Here is a 7,195-nt window from a genome sequence, read left to right as displayed (position 1 = left end):
TCTCGCGGCGCCTGACGCAATCACGTCGGTTAGACGCCCGGCCCCGCCCCTAGCCCGCGGAGCCAATCGTAAGGCGAAGGAGCCGTGGGGGCGGGGCCAGCGCTCCCGCAAGCCCAAATTGCCAAACCTCGAGCAGGTGAGCGATCTGGAAGGCTCGCAACTCTACGACCCCAGGTGCGCGCGAAGAGGTGGGGCCACTAGGCGAGGTCACCAGCATCGGGCGGAACCTGTCCTCCTGTCCGCCTCCAGCAGCATCTGTGTCAGTCTAGATCCTGGCTTCTGGGTTCCTGACCTCGCCTGGCCACAGCACCGTCTGTGTAACTTTGCGACTGTCTCTTGGCCTCCTGTGGGAAGGCTCCCACTTGTAAAATCGGACCAATAGCCTACCCTAGTTTTGCCTCCCTGAGGGCATCAGCGCGGGTGGTGCTTCCCGCCTGGCGGCTCTGGGGAAAAGCACACGTGTTTTGATCACACCTTTTACCAAGGGAGCCTTTAGGTCCCCAGGGCTTTCTCCTGTAACCTATCAGCCCTAAGGTGCGAAGTTCAAGGGTCCGGATATTCTCATCTAGCCAGGTATTCTTCGTTTGCTTTCCTTGATAGAGTTGACATTTCTCTTTCAGATGGACTCAGAACAAAAGGTCAAAAGTATGTGTGTGTTGGGGGGGGGTGGTGTCTTTTGCTTCCGATACTTCATACCTGCAGGCTTTGGTCAAATGGGAGCTTAGAGCCTGAGTGTGGGGTGAGTGCCCGGGTGGAGAGGTACTACCTGCAGGTCCAGGGGAACTTAAGGAGTATCTACAGGGCTGGTCTAGGAACAGCACAGTTCTTGGAAGCAAGCTCCACTGATCTGGGTCAGGGGCTCCATTGGTCTTCCTGGGAAGGTCAGGGTCCCAGTGCTTGTTTCTATTTATAAAACCAGCTGTTGGGAGATACGGCACTTGAGTGTGTGGGGGTTGCCCCTTCAGTAATTCTCTTTCTAGGAGTGAGAACCACCTCTTCCTGGTTTTAGACTAGATGAATCTGAGTGCATTCAGTATGGTTGATCATCAAGGAGGAAGTTAGAGATAAGGACATAGAGGCAAAGTATTCTCTTGGTGTTAAACAAGGTGGAAAGTAAGGAATTTTCTAGGGAAATCCCTTTTCCTAGGCAAAAGAATGGTGTTTCTTGTTAAAATAGCTCAGCAAGAGCATCAGTGTCTTGACACAAGCATGCCCCCCCCCCCAAATGGAGGCAGAAACATTCCTCAGTTCTTCCAATGAATTTTCGCACAGCCGCTGTCTGAAAAAGCTGTGGGAACCCCCACATAGTAATCTCTTGTCTGCCTTTTCAGGGACCCCCATCTCCTGGTCTTTTACTTCCCAGGCCTCTTGGCTCCTCTGCAAAGTCAAGGGCTTGTCTTCCTCTCTTCATCTTGCTCTGGTGCACACCGCCACCATTCATGGGTGGTGAGTCCACCAGGTAGTCTCCAGCCAGAAAAAACAAAACAAAACAAAAAAAACCCCCTCACATTACCATTTCATTTGAGCAGTAATAAAGGCACATGCAACATGCCATGGTGCTAGAGAAGAGGGCTTGAAGGTTATTCTGGACGAGGCAACTTGTATCTGAGCCTACCAGGTGGATAGAGGAAAGAGCATTGCAGGTGAAGAGACTGGCAGAGAAATGGCTGGTGGGTAGGAATGTGGGCTGAGCTCCTGGGACAGTGCCAGTGCCGCAGGGAGGTGGAGAGGAGGCTAGGAGGTAAGAAGAGAGGAAGGGGAGGCGGTTGGGACGGGTGGGGAGATAGAGATTGGGTGAGGGGCAAAGGGAGGAGGCACAGACCCAGCTGGAGGCCAGTGTAGGAAGGGCTGAAACATTTGAAAAGGCAGCTCACCCACCACTGGTCTGTCTGCTTAGATTTCAAGCACTATGCAGAGTTATGCAGAAAGTCAGGCAGGAGAACTGTGAGGCAACTGAATTTCCTGGGGACAGGTCCAACGTGTAGATTTCTGAACCGCTCTCCTACCCTGGAGTCACTCTGGGATGGGGTCCAAGAACTTCGGCTTGACCACCTCTCCTGTGCCCTGCCCTCAGTATGGATCTGAAGCTTAAGAAAACATAAGAATCTGTCTTAACTTAGGAGCTGAGGGATAAGGGATTAACATTTGTGCAAATGCTTCTGTTGTTTGTCAGGTGGGAATTGTGATTTGTCCTCATCAACCACCAAAAACAGGCTTAAGAGAAGCTGAGTAACTTGGCCACACAACTAGTGAATGAATGGTAGAGGAAGGACTGTCAGCCAGCTCTAATTCTAGTTGGAGGGCTGGCATAGATCAGTGGCAGAGCAAGCGGGGTTTGGAGCCAGGAATGCTTCGGTTTGAACACCAGCACATACTGTTCCCTCGGCCTTCCCTACGATATGCGGGGCCTGAGACAACCCAGCAAATGTGGGGCTAAGACCACTGCCACGGTCAGTGGTTTTCACAGGCCTCTTGAGGTAGTACTGAAGATAGAAACTTCTAAGTTCGACTGATGATTAGAAAAGAGAAGTAAGTCAGAACACCCTGAGGCCCCTTAGCCTCAGGCAGAGGGGCCAGGGTGTGTGCCTTCAGGTAAATTTCCCCAGACTATCTGAGCCTGCGTTCTCTCATCTGTAAATTGGAGGAAATATCAATTGATGTGAGGATTAAATAAGATAATATACTTAGGATGGTTTCTGGCCTGCAGTAAGCATTTGAAGATGACCAGCTGTAGGGCACCTGGGTTGGTTAAACGTCTGCCTTCAGTTCAGGTCGGTCCTGGGGTCCAGCCCACAATGGGCTGGCTCCCTGCTCAGTGGGGAGACTGCTTGCCCTTCTTCCTCTGCCCCTCCCCCAGCTCATGCTCTCTTGCTCCTCTCTCAAAGGGATGAATAAATTCTTTTTTTCCTTCTTTTTACAAAAATTTATTTATTTACTCATTTATTTAAAAGATTTTATTTATTTGAGAGAGAGCGAGCATGAGCAGGGCGAGGGGGAAAGGGAGAGGGAGAAGCAGACTCCCCGCTGAACAGGGAGCAGATTCAGGGCTCAATCCTAGGACCCGGAGATCATGACCTGAGCCAAAGGGCAGACACTTAACCGACTGAGCCACCCAGGAGTCCCTGGATGAATAAAATTTTTAAAAGAAAAGGAAAAGATTACTGGCTATATTATTGTTTGAGCTAATTCTCACCTTCCCAATCCAATCAGATCTCTGCTTTTAATTGCTCTCTGAGCACTGGAGAGACTTTCTTTTTTTCTTATTTTTTGAGAGCCCTTCTTGTTTGAACCCCAGATGTATCCTTACTTGGCAGCTGACTGAAGTCATCAATCTAGTACTAATGCAATCATTTCTCTCAAAACTGGAATTGCTAATGTTCTCCTGGGTTCTGTTGTAGGAAGCTGGTTCTCCCCACCCTTTTAAAAAATGGATTTAAAGTGTTTTTAATTACTGGTTTGTCAATTATACGTCAATAAAGCTGGACAAAAATAAAGCTTTGACAAAATAATGAATTTTTTTAAAAACCCCAAATGTCATTATACACAGTTTACAGTTCAAATAGTATGAAATGAAATGATGAGGGAACATAATGACCCACGGAAGTTTCTTGCCTCCCCCCCATGCCCACCCTTCTGAGCCAGGTCACTGGGGCTGGTTATTTCTGGCTGAATCTTCTGGTGCTTTCTCCACCTGTCCTGTGCTTCTAGCTCTTGATTTACCCATTTCAGTTACTGTCAGCAGGCTTCCTAGTACCACAGACAAGTAGTTCTTTAATAACCCAGTCCATTTTTGGGGTTTGGTTATGTCACTCTTTCCCGGTAACTGATAATGTTAACAGAACTGTGACTATGTAAATATTGTTCGTGTCGCCCTCTGTCTGGGTTCTGTCCTCCCCTGCGCTCCAGCTCGCTCCTCGACCTGTCCCACAGCTTTCACCCTGAAATCTTCCCTCGCTGCTTCCTGGGTTGGCCTTTTCCTGGTTCCCTTCTCTTCTTTGCTTTCTTTACTCTCTCTCTGCTGGAGCACATCTGCAGTTAAGAATCCCTATCGAATATTAAAAAACAGAAGAGTCTTTGGACCTGCTCATGATAGTAGTTATACCTTTACAATCTACTAATTGGGAAAAAATACTTAAGGACCCAAAATTATCATGGACTCCTGCTCCTAAGTGAATTTGTGTTTTACTGACATTTACATCTGTGGGTGTTCCTTAAATCTAGCTTCAGCCTCTGATTCTCCATTATCACCTCACCTCCTTATCTCCCAGTAAGACAACCTCCCTCTCAACTTTTAATTCAGTCTCTGTGCTTTAACTGGACTTAAGTACTGGTTTAAGGCCAGACCTCACATGTGCACGTGACCATGGCTGGCCAATCAGAGTCTCCTCTTCCCAGATACGGTGTCCAAGCTTTAAGGATGGGTTTTCCTCTACATCAGTGTCCCTCAAAGCCTGAAACCAGAGGAAAGCACAATTGAGGGACAGATGGAGAGAGGATGACGCTGTTTGAGCCCTAGATGCAGCCAGCACTTAGGCTTCCCAGGTATATGAGCTGATCCATTGTATGACATTTTTGGTTCAAGCGTATGTTAGATTTCTTTCTCTTGGAGCATAAAGAACTGCAAGTGATAGGTCTTTGTGAATTTGGTCAAGTTACACAAGCCATATTTATATTCATGTATGCTGACCAACAGCTCACAACACCACTAGGTTCCCTATCCGTCTGCTTTTATCAGCCCCAGACCGAGATAGCTTGACATTGAATAGTCCCATTTAGGGACTGGAGGAAGCAACTTATCATGAGTCACTGCCCTAAAATATATTTTCCACCCACATACTCCATCCCTGGAATTCAGCGGTGATGGTGGTATTCTCTGGGGTTCATTCTGGCTCTCTTCAAATGGTTCTCCTTTAGAATGTGAAGTCTGTGGGGAAAGGCAGAAATTAAGGGAGCCGGTTCTGCTTTTGCCCTTAGAGCTGGCAAAAGAGAAGATGAGAGGGGCCGGATGCCCTGTGGAGCCCTGGGGGCTGTGGTGGCGAATCTCACTGTTCTTCAAATTGTCTGAAGTCCATGCAGATGCCTTTAGACAGCCTCCCTCTTAGGATGTTTCAGGCAATGAGAATCTTTCTAGTTTCAAAAGGACTCCAGAGAAAGAAATTTCACTACCTTTTTTTTTTAAAGATTTATTTATTTGGGTGGAGGAGGGGCAGAGGGAGAAAGAATCCTGAAGCAGACTCCCCACTGAATGTGGAGCTCCACACAGGCTGATCCCAGGACCTCAAGATCATGACCCGAGCAGAAACCAAGAGCTGGTTGCTCAACCAGCTGAGCTACCCAGGTGCCCCTCACTACCCTGTTTTGATGTTTAACTTGTAGAAGCCCTTTCTTCTGGAGGTTCCTTTGGGAGGCAGTGGATACGGGATTTAGTGTAGACAGATTTATGTAAAAATCCCAGCTCCCAGTGGCGCAGTCTCTTTGCAGCTTCTGGGGCAAACTCACAGCACTATATGTTGACCTGTAGGAGGTCAGTTTATTTCATAAGGAAATCATATGTGGAGAATGAAGAAGTGGTCTAAAATTCACCCAGTAAGATCCCTGAGTCATCACTGCGGGCAGGGTCTGGTACTAGGCATTGGGGAGAGGAAGGAGATGTGATTCTTGCCTTGTCAGGGTTCCTGCCCTAATAGAGAACTGCGGTGGGGCCTTCACATTGATGGACTATCTTTCCCTCTGCTCCATTTATGGAGGACACCTAGAGGAACAGGGCCTTGGTACATAACCTCTAAACCAGGACTCGGTCCCATCCCAGGATAGATAGGATTATTGGCCCTCCCTGCGTCCACACTCTTGCTGTGTGTCCCTGTGGACAGAGTGTGCTTTACTGTCCCCTGCCTCAAGGCTGGGCCATGTGACTTGCTTTGGCCCATGAGATGGGCAGAAATGAAAGTGTGATTGTTCTGTGACTGGGCTTGAAGAGGCCTGATGAAGTTTCTGTTTGGCCTCTTATTATGCTTTCTTCCGGTAGTCTCTCTAGCCTGGGCCCCAGAATCAACACAGGTGGCAAAGAGCTAGCCCTGCAGATCTGTAGACCAGCAGTGAGAGGTGGCGCTGGCCCAGCTGGCAGGACATTCCAGTACAGCTGTCCTGGCCATCCTGCAAGAACTGGTGTTCCAGTCCACTGAGTTTGGGGATGGTTTCTCAGTTAGCATTGTTGTGGCGAGGGATACCCAGTACTCGTATTTACTCCTTCATTAGGCTATAGGTTCAGCTGCAATAGAGACCCAACACAGTCATGTGGTAGATAAAAAGAAGCTTATTGCTCTCTCATGTAATCATCTGGTTAAGCACAGCAGTCTGGGCTGGTTTGGTGGGTCACGTGTCAGGGAGCCAGGCTCCTACTGTTTGGTGGCTCCACCATTCTGGGGTGTCGCCCACATCCATGTGAAGTCTTTATGCTGTTCGCAGGTTGAAGTCTCAATTTACTTTGGCCCTGGAAGCTGGAACCGTCCATGGTGTGGTGCCAGACCCCTCTCCAGCGCTAGCCTGAAATGCAGAAAGCCTTACCTTGAAGCACGGTTCCGCTTCCGCTTCAGGCCTCTAGGACTTCTCCTCTTCTTGAAGGAGGGTGCTCCCCACCTCCACCCCCAGGGGTGCTCCACCGCCATCTCCCAGGTCTCAGCAACATCTTACCCCCACTAGGACCAGAGCTGGTTGTGCCTGGTGTGCCCCAGGACCAAGAGGCCCTGTCTTCCATGGGGGCGGCCACCAGCCAGTGTGACCTTCTGGGACTCCAACGGTAAGAACCTGGTGGAGCCTTCTGGTCATCTTCAGTCTGCCCTGCCCTGCCCTGCCCTCCCGCCCTCAAATCCCTGCTGACCTGCAGTCCTGACGAAGCTGGAGAACCTCTGCTTCTGCCAGCTCCCGGCTCTCTTTGCCCTACTTCAGTAGTTTGGTGAGCATAAGAAGGCTTGTGAGAGTGGCCCCTCTCTCTCGGAGACAGGCTCAGGAGGGGTGGGGCATGTGGGTCTTGAGGGCGACAGATTCTCTCTTTCTCTAGATGCTAGCCAGCCTCCTCCGAGCCCTCATCTTCATTCAGCTCGGCTTGGCCTGTGAAGACTTGAACACAAACACAAACATAGTTTTGAGCAGCTCGTGGCCACATCCCTAGTAGAACCCTAGCCTCCCTTAAAGTGCT

This window comes from Lontra canadensis, unplaced genomic scaffold, assembly GCF_010015895.1.
Source record: "Lontra canadensis isolate GAN:19392208 unplaced genomic scaffold, GSC_riverotter_1.0 scaffold41, whole genome shotgun sequence".
Classification (NCBI taxonomy): Eukaryota; Metazoa; Chordata; class Mammalia; order Carnivora; family Mustelidae; genus Lontra; species Lontra canadensis.
The sequence above is the reverse complement of the archived record's forward strand: the minus strand, read 5'-3'. Positions refer to the sequence as shown.